Consider the following 21,912-nt stretch of genomic DNA (forward strand, 5'->3'; position numbering starts at 1 on the left):
TCTTTTTCCCTTCCTCCCCCTTTGGCCTTTTGCTACCTGCAAAGGAATTTTTTGCTTTACACTTACACCTTAACCCTTTTCGATATTCTTTTTAATACATACAAAAGCATCAGCAATATATGATGCTGGTGTTTACCCAGGGGACCCCCTGTGGGGGGGGCAGTTATATTGTGACAGTCCCCCCCTTGATCCCGAATCAACATTTTGGTTTTTACCCTCCCTCTGAAATGGTGGCTAGTGTTACCGTTGGCCTTTTACACAAGCAGCAATATACCACAAATAGAATTGTTAGGGCGAGAACAATTGCCTACACTAGCCAGTAGTAGCTTTTGGCTTTGTTAGTGAAATAACATAGCACATTTTTTTTGTTGGCATAGATGCCCCATCCGGATGGCTGTGACAAAGGCAGCTTTCTCCAAATTAAATGTGTGTTGCAATACTGTGAAGGAGGAGGCATCTGTATTGTTTTGCCCTGACGAATTTTGCAGGCCTGAAGCAGCAAAAGCGGTTTTACCACTTTTGTTTGGCATGTGTCTGGGCTCTCACAATTACTGCCTTATTTTGTTAACAAAGCAACAGTGAAAGAAAAAGAACAACATAAATGCGCCTACTGGGGAAACTGAGGCACAGACAAAAAACTTTAAAAATTATTAGTTGTTTTGTTACAGCCTTTTTTGACTTTTGTCATAGATGTTGTCTGCCTGGTTCAGGAGGTTAAAACGATATTTTGTTCAGGGATTAGGGGCTGCCACTGCTTGCCAAAGGGCCTTTTATTTCACTTTAGGCTACCACAGGAGGAATAGGGTTTGTCCCCATGGGACCATGGGAGGTTTGACGCCACCCATCAGGTATTTTGCTGTGGCCTTGCTGTGTTTATTTGGACTATGCATTGTTTTTAAGGCACCTCCCCCCCAGCCTTTCGCAACACTGTAGCTTGGGCCCCTTTCACAGCTTGAGCTAGGGAGAGCCTTTGGAGGTATTTTTTTATATATATAATTGTAATTATTTAGATAATTTTATGAACAAATGGAAACCTGGATGGTCCAGGCAGGTGGCTGGTCCACAACCGAGGCCCACAAGGCCATGACCAGAAACCTAAAGAAAAACATATGTTTTGAGCTGATTGGCATGCATTTATTTTAGTTTACCGGGTAGCTGAAGGTGGTACACTACCAGGGAGATGCAATTTACAATGGAGTATGGACCCACCCACCTGGCGTTTAGACTGTGGGTTGCCTTTTTTAGCTTTTGCAACATTACCTTGTTTTTAATTTGCCATTTTTGGATATTTTTAATGATGATTTTTTTATGCTTGGCTTTTTTTTTTTATTTAAAGCGGCCTTTATAGCTTTGTGGGTTTTACATAGCTTTTTTTTAAATTGAGCAAAGCTGAGATTTTTTTTGGTTGTGGCAAATAGTAAATGTGATTATTGGTAAACCCAGTACTTACATTACATTTACATTTGTTTATTAATGGGTTGCTAACACTTTTATTTTTTTTTCAACTTTTTTTTTTTAGGAATGAATAAATACACATTACTCATTATACAGTATTTTGGTTTTATTATTTAATTTATTTTATACACAGGATTTTAGTGAATTGTTTTTACTTTGGAGCAACAGGCACGGATAAGCACACCCACTTTTGAAGAGTCCACTCAGTACAACCTCTGGGGTTTAATAGCTTCCCTCTCTCCCCAGCCCACTGGCTTAAGGTTTGGGGTAGCCAGAAGGATTCCATGTGCCATATGAGGAGTGGGCTAACTTCTTATATTTTTGCTTTTAGAGCTTGCTGGTGTGCATTTTTAATAACAATTTTTTAATTAAAAGGTTTGGCTTTACTATGCTAGAAACATACTGTATTTATTTGTATTGATAAGTATTAAACAGTGATCTTTTCCTTTGCTTTAGCAAGTGTATTAAAACCTTAGTGTTTTTTGATATTACCCAAAACATTTTGTGTTTTAAGGTGGACAAAGCAAGTATTTGCATTTTAGTACATTCCACAGCTATAGCAGTGTGGTTTTTTATTTGTTTTTGTATTAGACTGTCCTGTAGCTGGGACAGAGAGCTTAATTCATTTTTAATTATTTTTAGGTTTATAGTATTTATAACTTTTGCTTTAAATTAATTTTCCTAATATGGTATCTGCTACCTGAGGATTTTTTTTTTTGCAATATTTAATACACAACAGTGCTAGCAACAAGACAAACAACACAAGACAAAACATAGAACACAAAACACAATTTTTATTGTGACAGATTTATGGTATTTTGGGTTGCTTTTTAGCTGGCATTAGTTTTTTTTTATTTTTTGAAAGACAAAAATAACATATTTTACCCCTTTGGGGGTGGCAGATTATTCCTTAAAATATATATATATATATTTTACAAATATTTTTGCTGATTGCAGGCAAAACAGAGGAATTACCCCCATATTTTCCTGTGTTTGTTTTATACACAGGCTAGGTTTTAATGGCTTTTACCTTTATTAGTTAGGTAATTTCCATTAACACAGATGCTTTTTGGTTTGCATTTGGATTGAAAGCCATTAGCAGCTTAGAGACTTTGTTTTAAAAGGGACACACAATTAACTTTTATCAGAATTTTGATTACTGTTTATTTTTAATTTTTGCTTTTAAAACATACAAAAATTTGAAAAAAAACCCACAACCTATGGTGGGTTTCTTTGGACCCCTAATAGGATTTTAATTAAGTAGCATGGTATGTTTGAATGTTTTTTACTCCTTCTGCAATATACACTGCTTTGTTTTTATATAGCTGTCTATAGATTACATTTTTTATACCTTTGGGGCAGTTAAGTTTTAATAGAACCCTTTCATTTTTTTTAGCAAAATTGATTAAATTGTTTATAGTTAACTGATTGTAATTAAGATCATTTTTTTTTTGCCTGGATTATTTACAGACTTTTTTTGGAAAAGGGCCCATTTTTCCTTCAGAATGGCTGCAAAGAAACCAAGAATTTTTTTTATAACATTTTTTTAAATACTGTTACAATGTTTAATTGCTTAATCCCTCCAGCCTTTGCCGAATTAATTTTTTTAAATTTGCTTATTTTTTAAAAAGACATTTTAATTAATTTAGATTTTATTATTTTAAATACTATTTTAGCGATTTGAATTTTTGATGTTCGCATTTTTTTATTGTTTTTTATTTTTTGCTAACTATGCCGTTAAGGCCTTTTAACCTGTTTTTTACTTTTTTTATTTGTTGCTTGCCTGCTTGTTTGAGCCCAATCCTGTTTTCCTTGCTGCACCATCCCTTTCCATGGGCACAGGCTTTGTTTTACTACCAGTTTAGGATGGAGGGTGGGCTACTTAATTAGCCCTCACCCCTCCTGGTCCCTTTCCTTAAACATTTTTTTTAAATTGTGGAATTACCATAATATTACTTACAAGAAATAATATACTGCCCAAACTCCTATATTTTTTAGATTTTGGTTCAACAGAGCAAGATTTGTTTAAAAGGAGTAATCTTTTGAACAAAGTATTATCTTTGAATTGCTTCCTTTTAAACATTTTTATACAGGTACTACCACTATTTGCCCACACTTTTTTAGAGTTGGGTTTTATATAGAAAATATTGCCTGAACATATTTTTTATGAATTTTTAAAATTTTTATAACTTTTTTGTTACAATTTGTTAGTAGAGCTTTTAAGGTTTTTTTAGTTACTTGAAATTTTAGGTTGCCCACGATTGCACCAGGGCTTACAATGTTCACCCTCCCCCCTTCGGGCCGGAGGGAGAGACGCTAAACCTCCCTCCATATTACTTGGTCTAATACCACTGAGGGTTCATACACCAAATAAAACCCTTCCCGGGCAGAGCAAAACACCGTAAGTTCTCCTCTTTAACTTAGGCATGCTACTGCTAAGGGTGTATGCACTGAGGATTGTTTGCTTGGAGCAAGAATTTTTAAGTCCTCCTCCTATTACCTGGGACTTCTACAACCGGGGGTATACCCACCTGCACCTTTCCCCCGCCAACCAGGGTGGAGAGAGGAATGCTAAACCTTTCTTCGGTTTTCAGGCATACTACGGCTAAGAATGGGCACATGTTTAATTATAATTTTTTTAACATGTAATACCAACAGTGCCATATAGAGCAAACATAAAATGCCATGGGCAGAACAGTTGGTGCGCTCCACAGGGCCCCCCCCCCCCGGCAATTCTCCACCAAAACTGTGACAGATTTTTGTTACCATCTGCCTGAGGAGTTAGGTGATTAGGCTGAGGCCGCAGGATTGTTAGGGGAGGAGATGACAGAGCACACCAAGTAACTGAGTTTTAAAGCTTTATAAATAAATAAAAAGAAATAACAGCGGAAAGTGCTGGGGGGTGGGGAGCCTTCTCCATGCCACTTAGAGGAAGGAAGAAAGTGTTAGTGCCCCAAGCCCTAACCCACTTTTATACTTATACCTGCACTACCCGAGGCTGGCCAAGCCTGGATGTAACGTAAGAAGAAGAGGGGGAAGGATGAACGGGAGTTCTTGTCCCGTGCACGGGTTGTTCAGGGTCCGCTGTTGATATTCAATTCGCTTTAGCTTTTGGGAGGGTTTTAAGTCCTGGGTTCTTCTGGGGCGTTTTGCTTAGGGACCTTTGTTTTTTGTGCTTTTTGTACCAGTTTAAACTGTCCTTTTGAGGCTTTTTTGGCATTTTAAAAACATATTGGCTTTAGGGTCACAAGACTGTTATGTTTTTATTTGCTAACCTTTGCATTTTTACGAGTTTTGCATTTTTTTTTTTTTTAGGTTCGTTTGGTTTAGGTTTTTTTTTTAATAGGCTTTTGGCTGTTTAGCAGCAGGGAGCTTGTGTGCATGTGTGCGTGGGCCCTGAGTGGCAGTTTGCCCCTCATTTTTGAGCCTAGCTGAATTGTTGAGTTAACCCGTTTCTTTTTCCCTTCCCTCCCCCTTTGGCCTTTTGCTACCTGCAAAGGAATTTTTTGCTTTACACTTACACCTTTAACCCTTTTTGAGATTCTTTTGCTAATGCTTTTGTATGTATTAAATATATGATGCTGGTGTTTACCTAGGGGCAGGCAGCTATATTGTGACAGCTCAGGAATAGAAAATGCAGCTGAAATCAGTGATTTTGGCCTGGACTATATCAAAGAGCAGGATCTTCCAGACTGAGGTACATCCCAAGGAGACCATTGGTGGGCAGTGGGTACTAGGCTAGGGACTGCAATCCCTACTGCAGGAACGGTGCTGATCCCAGTACCAATGGTGATCCAAGGACTGAGAATGGTGCTTCGAAGATGAGGGGGAAGAGGAAGAAGTCCCTGATCTCAAGGAGCCCTAGAAGTCATCCAGTGTGAATGGAGGCACCACCCCTGAGGCAGCAAACAGTCAGCCTCGTCCGGCACATAATACAGAGAAGGCACTGGTGCAGCAGATGAATGAGTAGTTGATGCTGTTGGTACTGGGAGAGGCATTGCCCTTGTAATTGGCACCAGACCAATGATGGTGCAGAGACCATCTGTTAAGGACACTGTCAGTGCCAAAGATACCATCCCCACGATTAACCCCTCGGCACCACAAAGGACACTAGCAGCAACTCTTAAGTCTGAACTCTGGACGGTGTGGAATGTGGTGCTGACGAGCATGACGGCTCCACAACCTGACCTGGCAGGGCCAATGGCACAGCAGAATGAAGTAGAAACCATGGTAGCTGACAGCCCCTGAACTGCAGGGGAATCTGGAATGGAAAGGCAAAGCAGGATTGATGCCACCTGGTATGTCAATGGCGTGGAGATGGTGGGTGCTGATGATGTCTTTGTCAGTACCAGACTCAACAAATGTTTCATGGCCAAAACTGGAGTCAATGGTGTAGAGTCCCATTGATCTCAGCACAGTACCTGGGAGCGGTTAGAGGACACAGCTCCATCATACATATGACTCTCAGTGCCAGTCAGCACTCCTCTTAGAAGACAAAGAGGAATCCTTTCAAGTCCTGGACTGGTCCCAATTGGTCTCATGGCGTCTCTTCCTTGGTGGACACAAAGAAGGAGAACAATACCTCTCTTCCTGTTAGGGGAAGCACTGGATCTTGGGCCAGGAGCCACACCTCCCGTCAGCGCTATAGGAAGAGGTCTGAAGAGGTCCTCTGCTGAAGCAGACCTCATGGCCCGCTCTAAGAGGTGCTGTTTCTCGCACCTGCATTGGCTTCTTAAATGACTTGCATATAGAGCACCTCGCTACAAGTGGGGGGGGGGGCGAGAGTCTCTAGTGGGGATAGCTACCCCACGATGGGCAATGTTTAAACCCCAGCGAAGGCATCACCCACGTTAACTATCTATCCTAACCACTATAACTAAACCTAAAGGTGCTACTGAGCTACACTACAATGAATTATTTACCAGGAGTGGCCAAACTAACCAACCCTTCGAGCCGCATACAATAATCTTCAGAAGTTCGAAAGATGCAAGACATGCACAACTTGTTCTGTGAGCTGGTGCCTGCCGGGGTGTGGGGCTAAAGCCCTTATACCCCCCTCCCTGTAGGGAAGAAGTCCCTAGTCCCACCACCCCACTGCAGGGCAGAAGTCCCAAGCTCCCTCCGCCCCCAGTCTGGTAGGCAAAGAATGGGGGTGGGGGCTCCATGAGTTATACTTTAACTGCAAGGCTCTGTTTGGCCATGACTGCTATATACAATAAATTCCCAGGATACTGTAACTGAGAAAAACACTGTGAGGTCAATCACCACACAGAATGCTCCGACTCCTGCTGAGGGTGGTGAGAAGGAACTGAGGAGAGTTGGGGCAATGCCGCCCTTATGTAGCCAGGGAAAGTCTAGAACCACAGGGAGCGAGCACTGACACTAAAGATACTGCTAGGCAAAATTCTCCGGCTGCGATGTGCCAGGCACATGCACACCTGAGTGGAATACATATCTGCAACCACTCAAAGAACTACATTGTGTGACTTAGCTGACCAGTCAAGCAGATTGAATTCAAAATACTAAGTGTACTTAAAACACTCACTAGTTTGTGACAATCCAATAGACACAAATATATTCTTTAAAGTTTTGTTAGAACAATTATGAATAAAAACCAAGTTTCTTCAAGTTATGATGGATTCCTAGATAATTCACAAACAAACAAAAGGCCAAACCCAATAAATAAGCAGCTTGCAACAAGTAGTTCCGCCAGCTGATTCCAAGGCTCGCCAAACCTGCACTGTCATGTTAAATGTTTGTCAGGCTCTGACAGGGCTTATTCAGGTGGCACAGATTTCCACCAGAAACATTTGTCCAGTCCTAGTTAATTTTTGGGCCAAGTTTGCATAATTATTAGTAACAGGCTAAATTTGAAAGTCTGAAGTTCCAAAGACTGGCATCTCTGCTTCCGGTTCTAACTGGAACCTGGAAATACAAAGGTTTGTGAAAACGAAAATAAGAAAACAAATCAAAAACAAAGATCTTCACATATATCCAAACTACTGAACTTGAAAAAGGTCCTGTTTGGGTGCCATTAGAGTTCTTCTGGATGAAGGTTTAGGTCAGCTGGTGTTTCACTTTATCTGATACACCCATTCCCAATCATTATGTTTGTCAAACATTTATTGAATTTCTGATCACTTCCTTTTACAAGCATTTATTAGGCACCTGTCACCATGGATATTTAAGCAGTGTAAGAGGCCTTCAAGATCTCAGTAAGAGATCAAATAGCATGCTGACCTTCTCCCTGAAGCTTTACCAATCATCTAGGATAGGTTTTATTGAAAACTCTTACAACTGTAGACTGTCACTTTAAATTCCAGGATATTTCCTGGTTCTGTTTTCCCCAGCGGGGGGCTCTATAGAGAATTAAGTGATCTGGGCCAGCCTAGCAGCAATCAGTATGCAGCCAAACAGCCCATACAAAGAAGGGGTGAGTTGTGTCTGTTTTAGAGAGCAGCCTTCCTTTGTCTCTCTGTTCTTGGGTTCTGTGTGCAGTGTCCCACTACAACCTTCCAGAGACAGTATTCTATGTTTTTATTTAACTTCTCTGTGTATCTGCTGTGAACATAATAACAAAGGAAACTAGCATTTAATCAATTGGAATGTCCTCACTAAAGCAGTGAATCATGCAACTGTTTCTAAGCTACCAGCCTTGTGCTTATCCTATGTCTGCAGGGAGTGAATTCCATATATGTAGGCTCACTACATAGAAAGTGCTCCCACTACCATACACAAGCTTCACATGGCATCAAGTTTTAGGGTTCCAATGAGCACAGATCATATAATAACTCAGAAATGGTACCGAAGAGAGTTTGAGCCTAGGCCATTTAGGACTTCATACAGGATAACCACTACCCAGAATTTCACCTAGTAGTGGATTTAGAGCTTTTTAATATAATTCACAATTAAAAAAAAACAAAACTGGGCAGCTACTGACATTTATTTCCTAGACATATTTATATTTCCTTGACAGCACATGGAATTATGAATTACAGTCCCAGTTCTACCTATGAATTAATTTGAACACTTGCCTGAATCTAATTTCCTCCATGCAAATCCATTAGTGCAAAATGCTATATATGTACTACTATTAGACATTTCAAGAGAGAATGTCAACATAAGTAGATACATTTGGCTCCGATATTGAGTTCCTATAGCAGAGGCAGGCTTCTGGGTTTCCTCCCCCCACTACAGTCTTGGATTTTCAGAAGCACTCAGCATTGGCTTAATGTGGCTCCCGTTTAAGTGAATGGGAGCTATTGACTTCAATGGGAGCAGCATCAGGGCCAACACTGAGCACTTCTGAAAGTCCAACCCTTGATGTGACTCTCCCTTCTCTTTTTTCACTGTTCTCTCTTCCCACTTCACCACTGAGTGTTAATTTATTTTATCTGTTTGAGTCCCATTTGTGCCAGGTTAATTTGGGCCTCAGCTGTTGCTGTAATAGTCCAGTTACTGGTCTTGATCTTCAAATACAGGACCTGGTGGGAAGGGGGAATCACAGGTGACTTTACTCCATCTTTGGATTCCCTGATCTATAGGACTGCTGGTAGCCAGTCCAGGCAGCTCTAACTTAGCAAAGACTCATTGCAGTAGCTGAGGAGAATGCCCCCTCCCTCTAGCAAGTTCCGTATACTCAGGGCTGTGAGTGGGCCCATGCAGAGCTGGATACACTGGGCGACTCCCCAGCTGGCCACCAACACTGAGTCTATTGGGGCTGAGGATCTGGCCCCCTGAATATGCCTGCTTTTGAGGCAGTGCTCCTTGCTAAGAAGTGTGGTCTCTCTTCCAATACCTCTTCTGCATTTTCCCTTTCTCTGTGTTGGGCTTCCTCTCCTCCCTTATTTTACTCCTATCACCTCTTTTGTTATCACTCACTTCTACTTCCCTCTACCTTCCATTGCCTATAATCTCAAATGATCTTTCTTGTCTCTATCCTCTATGCTGCTGTTGACTCGACTTATTATAGCTACTTTTTGCACATTTATAATTTAAATTGTTGCTTGAAATGACTTTTACATTCACATTTCAAAGTTTGTCCAATTAATTTAACATCACTGCAGCAAAGAATGACAACCAACAGTGTGCATACCTCTAACTCTGCCAACACCAAAATCTGGAACACAAAGTGTGACAAACATCCAAAATGAGGAAGGGAGGGAGGGGACAGATGGACAAGTAAATTTGCGCAGAAAACCAATTATGGTGGCAATTCACTCATTTAGTTTAATTCGCTCTTTCTGTAACCTCAGTTTCATATTCTTTTTATTCCTGATGTAAACAATTTTCAGTAGTAGAAAGGATAGGACACCAAATGTGTGTGGAATTTAGGAAACCACCCAACCCAAATGAATGACATCCCTTGATATGAGGTATGTGAGCCTGGGTTTGGAACACATGCCTCAAATCACAGGGAGCACAATGTCAGGTTGGAACTGGCCCTGTGAGCTACTGAGGTTAATACTTTGATATGGAGCACTCCCTATTGCATTTATGCAAAAATCTGACATCATGATTCAGGACCTATGAGGAAATGGGAAAGTCAGGCTTCCAGTAGCAAATTAAGCTACCCGTATTGCACGCCTGTCCTGCTTTGAACTAATGTAAATAGATTATTGATAATGCCAAAGCTAGGCATTGAAAAGGCCCAAATCAATACAAAATGGTATTACTGTTGTATTTCATAGATTGCCCTGATCGTAATCTGATTTGTTTACATTCTCACTAATCGACAGTTCTATCTGCAATCTGCTTATTACATAAAAAGGGTGGTGGTACAATGGTAAGGTGACAGATAAAGACAGGAAACGAAAAAGGGCTCATCAGCAATGTTAGCTCAACAGCATTTACAGCGTGGAGAAGCTTTTAGCAAAGGAAATACAATTTATGCTTCATCTGCTGGTCTCAGAGCTCCTTACATTAAGACAGTCCATTGTAGGAACTCTCAGGAACAGTGGAATGGTGCTGCAAAAGCAGCTATCCTCTTTCACATTTCTGCAAAGACCAGAGAAGAGCCACATATGGGGAGTTTCTGCCAGACATGGATCTAGTTGGCCACTGTTTTTTTGATTTTTTTTTTTTAAACAAGGATGGAAAAAATCCTTAAGGGGGACCAAGCAGTTAAGCTTCCTAGGCTTTAGGGTGGCATACATATTTAAGCCTCCTCAAATGCTAAAGAGTATTGAATATTTAGTGAGTTAAACCACTACTGACACACATTAGTCATTAAACTACTAATATACATTGAGAAGCACGCTCTTATACATGAACTTAAGTCATTAATTCTTTAAGGATAACTGAGGCTTACTAAAATACATTCAAAGATGCACCTAATAGATACACACTTAGGTGTGAAGTTAAAAAAATGCACACATACATGCCTTATCTCTCTATAAGAAGAAACACACAGTTAACATAGCTTTCAGGATAGTTCATAACTTTACTTTTATGATGAAAAGTGCTATGTAAGAGCTACATATAATTAACCAATCAATATTTTTCAAACTAGACCATACACTAGGGTTGGTTAAAATTTTCCAATGAAACTATTTTTGATGGGAAATTGAGTTTTCTATTACACTATTTTTTTGGGGGGAAAAATATCTACTTTCCACAATTATTTCAATTTTTCACCAAAAAATGTCTGAGAACTGAAAAGTCTCCAGCTTTCATTGGAAAACCAAAATGTTTTGGCTGTAAACAAACATATCAATTCAGATATGCCATCTCAGTGCCTCGTGGAAATTCTAGTTTTAATGCTTCATGTCCCCATTGTCCTCTGGGCTGGGCTGCCAAGTCAGACTTATTTCCCATGATGCACCATGACCATAGTACTCCCATAATGCATTGCCTTGCCTCACAAAGAGGGGAAACCATGGTGCATCATGGGAAAGATAGACTGATCAGAGACTTTTGCCTGTAGAGAAGAATAGGAGTATGAATTACCTAAACTACACCTTCAGTGCAGCACCACAGTGGTGTTTACAAATTGAACTACTTTGGTTTTAGATTTTTGGCCAAAAAGTCAAAGTTTTCTATCATGGATATTCCCATCTGTTCAGAGACCAAACAGCAAAAATTTCAGCCCAGAAGGTAAGAGTTCTTTTGGAAAGTGATGAGCATATAAAAGAAGAAGATTGCCATCAAAACAATTTTGCAGTCAATTTTGCTCACTACCAGATGACTATTATATTGTAAAGACAAGGTACTACAACCTTAACTCACTCCCCACAAACTGCAGGAGGCTCATCAGGACGCCTTTCTCCAAGACCCTCTGTCTTAATGGCACTCTGTTGGCTCTGAAGTGACTGGAGTCCCTCCAGGGGTAAGGGTGTTTCCCAAGCCAAGGAGACAGAAGGGAGAGGAAATGTCCTTCTTTTTCCCACAAGGCAGTAATGGGGAACAAGAGAAAAAGGGGAGCCCCTTTCCCAGCAGCCAGCGTGAAGGGAGAAAAGATGAAGTTCTTACATAATATGCCATCACGTCACAACATTACAGCTCTACATAATGATGATGAGCTGCAACAGTGCAACTAGACACAGTAAACACTGTGATGCTACATTAGGACATAATTTGTGACTCTGTGACTTTATTAGATGACAAATAGCTGTCCAGCTGTTGAAGTCAAACAGCACAGCTCTATCTGGTCTTCATTCAGTTCATTCCATAACACGAGTGAATAGAAATAAAGAATAGTGAGCATGATTCTGCTCTCACTTCCACCATGGTGTGAAAGAAGAATCAAGTTTATTACTTATTCCACCTACATAAAACCTGAGTGTTCCAGCTATACGTATGAGAAGTGCCACCAGTGCAGGGCTATGAGCTCTCTGCAGCTGCTATCCTTACTCGACTTATACAGAGGGACTACTAGGGTACAACAGCAGCTGCATCCGTCTCCACAAGTTGTCTTGGGTATAGAGGCAAATTATCTATGTCAATGCTGAACCATTGCCCTGGGCTTGTCCCAGAACTATCCACTATCACCCTCAACCTTCTGTGCTGATCTTTGTAGGCCCAGTGCAGAGACTACTTTTGTGGCTTGCAGTAAATAGGCAGACATGCTCAGCCAGTTGACCCTGGTGCATCCCCACTCTGATCCTTAAGTAGTAGAGAGGGCAATGTGCTGCCCTTCACACAATGGATGAATTTCAGCCATTCTGCATACTTTGTTCTACTATTTTTAAACAGTCTTATTTTCTCTGTTTCAACATGGTCACATAGCGTTAAACAACATTCAGTTAGAACAAATACCCACTAATCTCTGCTATTGATAAGTGTGTGTAACTCACAGTAATCTCCACAGGAGCTACCCATGTTCACCGATGGCAGAACAGATGTTAAATTCAAATTCTTTATCAGCGTGAAAAATTCTTACTACACAAGTAATCCTAGCTATCAGGATAGAACTTTAATTGTTTCTAGAACCAACACATCCTGAAAGCAATCACTGTATTTGGAAAACTGACCTGTACATCGGGAACAAATCAAGGAAATTCTGAGATGTCCTATTTGATCAGATGTGTAGGCTCCATTATCAAAAGCTTACACATACTCCTCTGTTTAAATTTAGACAGTGGTGACAAGTCACATTTGTTTATTCAACCAACACTAACTGCTCTGAGTGATCCTTTACTCTCCAAACACATTGCATTACAAGTAACAGCACTAGGCTATTCAAGACTTACAAGGCTCCCTGGGAGCATATCAGTTAAGTAAAATAAAAAATGTAAACCAGGAAGTTTATTACTTTTTCCACTGACATATTTGACATCACCTTTGGAGAGTGAACAAAGACACACTGTCAAAGGGAGAAACCTGCACAAAATGTTACTGTGTGTTCTTCATGAATGCAGAGGTATGTTTAAGCAAAGAAAGACATTCCATTGCTCTCCTGAGACTTCCTTCATTCAGCTGATTTAGTTATGGTGCCACATTCACACCACTACAATTCAGATTGTGTCAGCATTTCACATACTGACTCCTAACTGCTGGAGCTTATTACTTGATCCTAAAAATTAATGCTAACCTGAAATTTAGCATTACTTGGTCTCGTTCCTGAGCAATTTTATTTGACTATAATTTTTTTTAATGAAATGTTTCATCATTTTAAAGTGGAAAATTCCCAGTTATAGACATTCCTTCACACTTACTTTACATAACTCAGATATTATTCTGATAAAAAATAGTATTTGGAAAGTTTTGCCAAGAATATAGTTTTGTTGTATTTTTTTCTCCAAAAGGCTGTTGCTGAGAAACACACATTTCTTCCAGACTTTCATCTACAATCACGTGCTCACTCCACAGAGGACCACATTACAGCAACCAACCTTCTCTCTAAACAGTATTCCTTTCAGAGGTCCTTAAAAACCTCTTCATAATGGGCCATCCACAAAGGGGCTAACAGATAAGTCAAGCGGTCATTACTGCACGGTGGAAAAGTTGGGTACATCAGTGAGAAAAGAGTGATCAAGCTGGGGAAGAGGAAGTGGGGTCTTTTGGTGAGGGATAAGAAGGCAACAGGCTCACTGTTCAGGAAGACAAGTAGGTAGGAGAGAAGAGCTCTATATGAGTAGAAGAAGCGGTTTATGAGAAGTGGATGGGAGAAGGTGGCTGGGGTGGCCCAGCATTGAGGCACAAAGAAGGACAGATTGTTGCGGAGAGGCACAGGCCAGTTGATTCCTTTTGGTCAGAGACCGGAATGTAGCTTGACAAGGTGGTTTAGTCTGATACTTAAATGGACAAAATAACCACCAGGTCACTGGATTATTATGCATCATCTCACTAGCTATCTGAATGCGCTTATTAGGTGAGGAAGAGTCAATCAGCCAGAGGTGTGTCTGCTGAGTGATGCAAATCCCACACAGCTCTGAGGTTGCTACCTGCCCAGAATTATCAACACCTGGTGGCCCGGGCGAGCAAGAGTCCAGGAATGGGATCCAGGTCTCCCATAGCAGTGGGAAACACTAGCACAGGGCTCTGACCAAAACCTGCATTTCTGAACAAATATCACAAGACACCCAATATGTTAATTTTTATACAAGTCTATATTTTTTACCAAATATATATATTATACAATAAAAACTATATACACACTTTATAACTTTATGTGAATTTTTCTTGTACAAAAAGTAAACTGAAAATTAAAATTAAATGAGTTAGGAAGCCCAGTCACAGCTTTTCAATAAGAGAATTGACCCCAACAACTTTCCCCTCCTGAAAAGTTTAAGACACAACACTACTGTATTTTTAAATGTAGCTTTGCTTTGACATATGGCCCAGGGTTTCAATAAACTTTTTTTTAAAATGTGAACTCTAACTCCAGGTTTTTCTATGGCAAAGATTGAAAAACCAACTATGCTGAACTGAGGCATACAGTACACAAGAACATAGTAATTATGGTAAGCCAGTGGTCCACAGGGTATGTGAGCTGATGGACTATGTCTCTGTAAGCTGTCATTTAATGCTAGCTTCTTGCTTAGAGAAGTCATAGCATGCAGCAGGAAGCTGATCATCGAAGCTTGAAAAAGTGATTGATCTCAGAAATGGAAGAACTGGTTTTGCTTTTTTAGACATTTTCTTCATTTTGTTCATAGTAAGGAAGAATACAGGAATGTAGTCGACAAATCAAAGTTTTTATTCAGAAGGTGTTGTCATAGCACCATAGCAAAACATTCCCCCCACCCAAGATACGTTAACACCCACAATCAAACTAAATGTTATGTTGGAAGTACACAGATCAAAGCACTTTGAAAACTGTAAGCCACATCAAGTATCCTTATAATAGAGTAAAGGGCAGTTACAGAAATATTTTATGAGTAGGTTAAAGAAGCCTGCTGGTAAACGTGCCAACACCACAGATTAACTAGGTGCATACATTAACATCAGTGAAAGAAAAATTAAATTTTACATTGCACGTGTCAACGTTTTAGATTATATATTGTCTCTGCACAACATGCAACAAACAAGCAAACCAAGCAACACTAGTGAATCAATGGGAAAGATGATTTTAAACACTAAGGATTTATGTGCTATAATTGAGAAATTCTCTTTACTTAGATAGTTGATTGTATTCTACTAACTTTCAAACACTAAAAGCAGGAAGAAATCTAAAAATACAGTGATCTGGGGTTTTGCTTTTAGATCTTCTCTTATGATTTGGATACAACCTGAGAGCTAAATTATTAAAATTTAAAACCCAGCCCATTCTAAAATGCAGTACATACAACTTTGGATGAATATTTCAGAGAGCCTCAAAAAAGGCACAGTAAAGCAGGACCTAGACTCTTGCTTCTGTACAACATAATTGGGTTTGCACTTATGTACAGAAATAGAACATATGGCTAAGAAATACTAGTAATAAGTGGCAGGTTCTCTCTGAACATTAGCTAGATCATCAAGAAAGTCAGTCATGAGTGCAGTAAGAAAACATAGAACATATGTTTAACAAAAAATATATATGACTTACCGGACAGACCAGCTTGGCTGTTTCTCAAGTACAGAGGAAGTAAGTGCTTCTTCCCTTGTACATGCAGTTCTTGTTTATTTAGCCTTTTTTAAAAGGTTTGCACTACAAAGGTTTAAGTTTAAGTCAAATCCAGGAATCTGTAGGGGAGAAACAGGGAAGGGGATAAGAGAGTAAATGAATCTCAGCTGCTGGCTGGTACTACTGTTCTAGGAGCATTTGAGCTATTTTCAGCAACGGACGGGTTTGCCTACAGTCAGGATTAAAATGCAAAACATTCACACACATAAAAATCAGGAAACCCACAACAACAACTTTGTGCATTGTCCAAATTTTCATTTAAAGAAACAGAAGGAACAAGTAATGTTGATGCAGAAAACTAATGTAAAACACACATCTGGGGCCTTTAAGACTATATTACCTATGGGCTCCGGAAATTAACCACTATATTTTCTTTTAGCTTGGAATAGTAGCTTCAAGTTTAATCACCACTGAAGATGCTGTGCCATCTCCACAAAAGGGTTTCTCTGAGCTGGAAGGGCTCTCTCATTTGCTCATTTTGCATTCAAGTTTTTTTGATCTAGGTGATGTCAGTGTCGGATGGCAATCCAGTCTCCCAGCAGTTTATTTTCAGTTTGCATCTAAATTTTCAGTGTCAAGTGTGCTATTTTTTGAATGTCTAAATATTTCTCACTGTGGCCTGAGACTGTAGCTCGTCTTCTCAGTAAGGACCAGGGACCATTCAGTGACATAATGGAGTTACCCACATACCTGCCTGCACCTATTGAAAAAAATGACAAGGAAAACAAAGCATTTACTCAGGTTGGGCTACTGATCACAGAAAAACTTAGCTTCATACTCATGCTCTTCTGGTGCATGAAAGCTGGTTTCTTTGGGGCTTACAGATATCATCAGTGAACTGAAATCGCTTCTTCCGTCATGTGAAGCAGCTTTTCAGGATGTCCTCTATAAATCTTTTCCTACCAATTGTGACAGGCACAGATTACTGTGCGTCATCAAGACAACTTCTCACATCCCACCACATCACTGTGGACTGCCCTTCACAACTCTGTTATTTCCGTCAGAAGGAAAAAATAGCGTTCTGAAGTTACTTTCTAACCTGGATCCAAAACAAGTCCATGCTGCGTAGATTATAAAATGCTTTATTACATCTTTAAATCCAGCTCAGATTTTTACTTAACTGGTTTGCTCATTTGGATAGGTTTTATGAGCTCAATCATTGGACAGCTTCAGATTTTTTGATATATGGTCTGAGAGTGGCTGGCATTTGAGGAATGTTTTTCCTGATGCCTGAGTCAGGATATCAGACAAAAATACAGCAACCCAATAAAGCACCCATGTGGTAAAGCAATTATATATTGGCAATTTTAACAAAAACACGAATGAGCAAATGTCCAATTAAAAATAACGTGCTCACACACCATAATGCAGGGCCAATCACAGTGATGAAGCTGTCAAAGTCCGAAAAGGAACTTACTCTTCTATGTAAGGGAAAGGATTCTCACAAAACTGATCCTTACCATTGTAGTGCCCCGTTAAGAACAATTGTTAACAAACAACATAACCACTAAATATTTGACTGCTAAGTTAAGCATTATTATTGCTTCATTCTAAGTTGTCAGTTCCTATTGACACACACACGATTAGATGAAGGAAATGTTATAAAAAGGAGATGCCCAGTCACCTTCTCAACTGTTTGAATGTCAGCCAAATCAATCTAGGACCACTATCTTACCACAAACATTCATCCATAGAGGTACAGAAGAGTTCAGCTCTATTACACTATACACCGATATTACACATACAACATTGTAGCTGTGTCTTAATGTCCAATTATTACTGAAGTAAGATTCTCTAATGTCCGCTACTATGCAGTGCTATATATCTTCTCAGAAGACAGCCATTCACTACATTGAGCTCCCTGATTTACCATCAGCACATATTCCATCTTGGCACCTTACATTGTTTATTATATGTTCTTTGCAATTTATTTTGTGTAAATCATAACATACCTGTTATCTTTTATAGCATGTACTACCCTGCTCAGTAGTACTGCTTTGGTATATGTTAATCATTCATTTCAGCTACTGGATATAAATCTTATCAGATGATGGTGAGTTAGAAATGTGTTATACTCTGTAAATATTACTAAAAATGTACATACCATCTGGCCCTCTCCAGGCCAGATCTGATCATCCCTATGTTTATTAGCAAAACAGACACAAAGCACAGATACAGAACGCAAGAAAAATCATAACCAGATCCTTGTCATAGTTGCAAAGGCTGTTGCATTATACTTTTCAGACAATATTATTTACACTATTTGCCTTTTCAGTAACACTGGCAACTCCAACACAAACTCATTTGTATAATTGTTTTACTGGAGCATTATGATTCTATTGAAATCAGTACAAATAAATCAAAACTAAACTAAAAATAACAAAAATATATGTTGAGCATAGACATCCTGTCCAAGGCTTCATGCAATTCCATGTTTGGATAGTATTGGAGAAAGTTTGACAAACTATTCTAGGATCTTAAATGTACACGTTAAGAATCTGGATAGATTAATACCGTAACATAGGGTCACCACGAGGGAAAATTGTCTCTTCAAAATATCTACATACCTTCTATTAGTGATAATGGGAGTTTGGGACAGTTATTGAGGGGAAAATATAATAATTATAGGAATTCACCAGAAACAGTTTCCTAGGCCTACTTCTCCAGCCACTGCAAATGATCAACTCCTAGACAAGTCAATGGGAATTGTCTGTATGCAGTGGCTGGAGAATTGTTCCTCCTTTGGAAAATTTCCCAGATTAATTTGAATGCTGTTCAGATCCCATAACTTAAGCACAGTATAACCAGGTATAAACTATTATTATTATTATTGTGAGTGTTACTTCTACACAACTTTGTGATCACCCTTGGAGTGCTATTTCTGACATAATTCTCCTATATGTGACAGCCTCATTTTCCTGTATGAATTATTACAGAAAAGAGTAAAAAAAACCTAAAAAAAAGTCCATTGGGGCAGAACCCCTCCCCAGTTCTGTGCCTTTGTGCTACTATGATTGACCACTGTGAGCCAAATAAATTCTCATTAAAGACCCGGAGAGAGGGTCCAACCTTGCTTTCTTTAATGACAATGGCAAAAACTTCCAGTGATTTCAATGGGAGCAGAACTAGGCCCTGAAGCTTATTTGCAAGGGTAGAAGGTGATGTGCAAGGAGCTTTCTCCTGCATACAAGTCTATCTCCAAAAGGGCCACCATAAGATACAGTTGGGGCCACCTCCCTCATCCCTTTCTGAAAGAGAGAGCAGAGCAGAGCAAGAGAAGTGGAGCCCGTACTATACTCTGTAAAAGGGTGCCAGAGCGCTGTCTCCTGAATGGAACTTTCCCAGACCTTTTTTTGCTTTTTAGCCAAGGCAGCCAGAATGCCTCTGAGGTACCCTGCTGCTGCCCAGCCTCTCCACATATGCTCCACCTCAGTATAGCCTGTGGTTGAAGAATCACAATATAATAGTGACTACAAGTTTATATATAGGGATAGCCACCCTTGGGATAATGTGCAAGCCCTTTGGGAGTCATGGAGGAAGCTCAGGGGGTCATAGAAGGTCATGCAAAAACAAACCTTTGGGAAAAAAAAAGTATCAATACATTTTTGGTAATAAAAATATATAAACAACGTCAGCTCTGTAACGGGATATACCTTTAAAGACATGCACCATATTGTTTTAACCTGAGAATCCCAGCTAGCGGATTAGTGTAGTCTAGTGAAAGATGAGAGTGTATGCAGAAAACTACTAGAGCTTCAACTAATAATAAAATATTGAACCTGCACCTGCATGTGTGCCCATCTGTCTGGATTTCCTTATATAAAACAGAAGTCCCATACAAAATGTTTTGTTATATATATATGTACATTGTGGGGGGGGGAGGGGAAAGGGGGTTATGTCATTCAGTCATTAAATTTTTTGAAAAATCACCACAGACCTCAAAATTTTTACCACGGACACAGTGCTGATCCCTGACCACAGGGTAGAATGTGTTCTGAAGTGTTGGCAGCCAAGAGCACGAAGCCTCAAATTTATTGTGAGATTTAAAAAACAAATACGTATCGCTCCACCCTCCCCACCCCCAAGAAAACCGGAAGCTTTGAAAAAAAATCCAACAAGACTTGATTACTTGGTGTGGCCATGTTATCAAAGAACCCTTCAAGGACTTTAAGGTATCTCTACGAACCATACAACAATGTAAAGGTGGAATAACATTGCTCCATCGGTTTTAAAAAGTATAGGGCCTGAACTGCTACCAAATAATGCCGTTTACCAAATAGTACTGTTATGTACAGCTGTGCAAACAACTGATTTTTTTGGTTCACTAACTGATCGGGGGGGGGGGAAATTGGGGGGAAAATATTTTAACGTTCTGGAAAACTGAAAAGTAAAAAAAGTTCTGTTTTGGATTGAATGAAACACTCATTTTTGAGGCTTTATTTTACTTTTTTTATTTGAAAAATGGAAATATTGCATTTTTAAAAATGTGATTTTTTTTAATCCACCCCCCACCAAAACAATTAGACAAATTTGACATTAATTCACAATGTGTTTTAGTCTATCCAGATCTACATTTCTCTGCTAAAACTCTTTTGTCCAAAAATGTTTGCTATGCTTTACTCTTTTCTACCATATTAGTGACATGGCTGAGGATGCCCAAGAACTTGATGAATTAAATGATATATCTGGTGCTGCATAATTTCTAGTGTTGCAATGTATGTTTCCAATTGTTTATTAAAGCAGACACTCTTATATACAGCTTTGCAAGGACAAACAACAAGAGACTACTTTATTCAAGACATTGCAGGAAGCAGTCAAAGATTTCCACACCCAGTGGGAGTGGTGGATTGCAATCTGCATGGATGGTACCAAGGTGTTCACGGATAAGAATAGCAGCCCAGTCGCATGGATCCAAAACACTACACATAATGCCTCACAGCTTTAGTTTGTTATGTGTTCCCAAGCTCTTGCTGCCTGGAAGTCTGAAATATACTGTTTTTACAGAGGTTATAAAGTAGTGAACTTTATTAAAGGCCACGCAATGTATTTTTGATTTTTTGACATTGCTCTCTTATCATGGATTCTTCTTACAACCAACTCCACTTTCCAGATGAAGTGAGACAGCTAAGTCAGCTCTTTATTTTAAGAGCAGAAGTGAAGGTTTTTCTGAATGATCGATCTCCCTTTGTGGAGTCCATCAATAATTCATTTTGGGTGTCACTGCTTAGCCTGCCTTGCTGAATGAGCTGAGCTTTCTTCGCCAGGGCTGGAACTCGAATGTTCTGTCCATGCGTGATTCATCAGAAAACTTTGGTCTTCCTGAGCACAAACGGGAAACTTATAGTAGTTTCCTCTTGGCTTAGATTTTGTGGAGGGAACTGAGGAGCCAGCCAGGAATTATCAGGAAGCATCTGACCACTGAGAGTGACTGTCCCAAGGAACTGCAGGCCCAGCTGTAGTACTATTTTCCCCCATAACTCCGATGTGAAAGAAGTGGATCAGAAGACCCTGCATCCAAGATGTTACTGACTCATCAGCACTGACTGGATCATTGTAAGACAAATTGACAGGTATCTCTCATGAAAAAATTCTGCAGTTGACTTTCTCTAGTAACTTAGCTTTACTTGCAGGTGCCTTGAAAGTTCTGTTGTCATTTTCCTCCTTGTACTTTGAGGAGACCGTTTTCTCTTAGAATCATAGATTATTAGGGTTGGAAGAGACCTCAGGAGGTCATCTAGTCCAATCCCCTGCTCAAAGCAGGACCACACCAACTAAATCATCCCAGCCAAGGCTTTGTCAAGCCGGGCCTTAAAAACTTAGAAGGATGGAGATTCCACCACCTCCCTAGGTAACCCATTCCAGTGCTTCACCACCCTCCTCATGAAATAGTGTTTCCTAATATCCAACCT

General features: G+C 39.7%; 1 protein-coding gene across 7 annotated transcripts in view; it reads right to left on the reverse strand.

The window, feature by feature from the left end:
- Nucleotides 1–21,912, reverse strand: part of SORBS2 (sorbin and SH3 domain containing 2) — a 279,268-nt gene that overhangs the window by 225,728 nt on the left and 31,628 nt on the right. For all 7 annotated transcript variants that reach the window (XM_074951273.1, XM_074951271.1, XM_074951274.1 and 4 more), the window contains exon 2: nt 15,926–16,062. The gene's annotated coding sequence lies outside the window, so the exon portion shown is untranslated. The remainder of the gene's footprint in view (nt 1–15,925; nt 16,063–21,912) is intronic.

The sequence above is a fragment of the Natator depressus genome, chromosome 4 (genome assembly GCF_965152275.1).
Source record: "Natator depressus isolate rNatDep1 chromosome 4, rNatDep2.hap1, whole genome shotgun sequence".
NCBI lineage: Eukaryota > Metazoa > Chordata > Testudines > Cheloniidae > Natator > Natator depressus.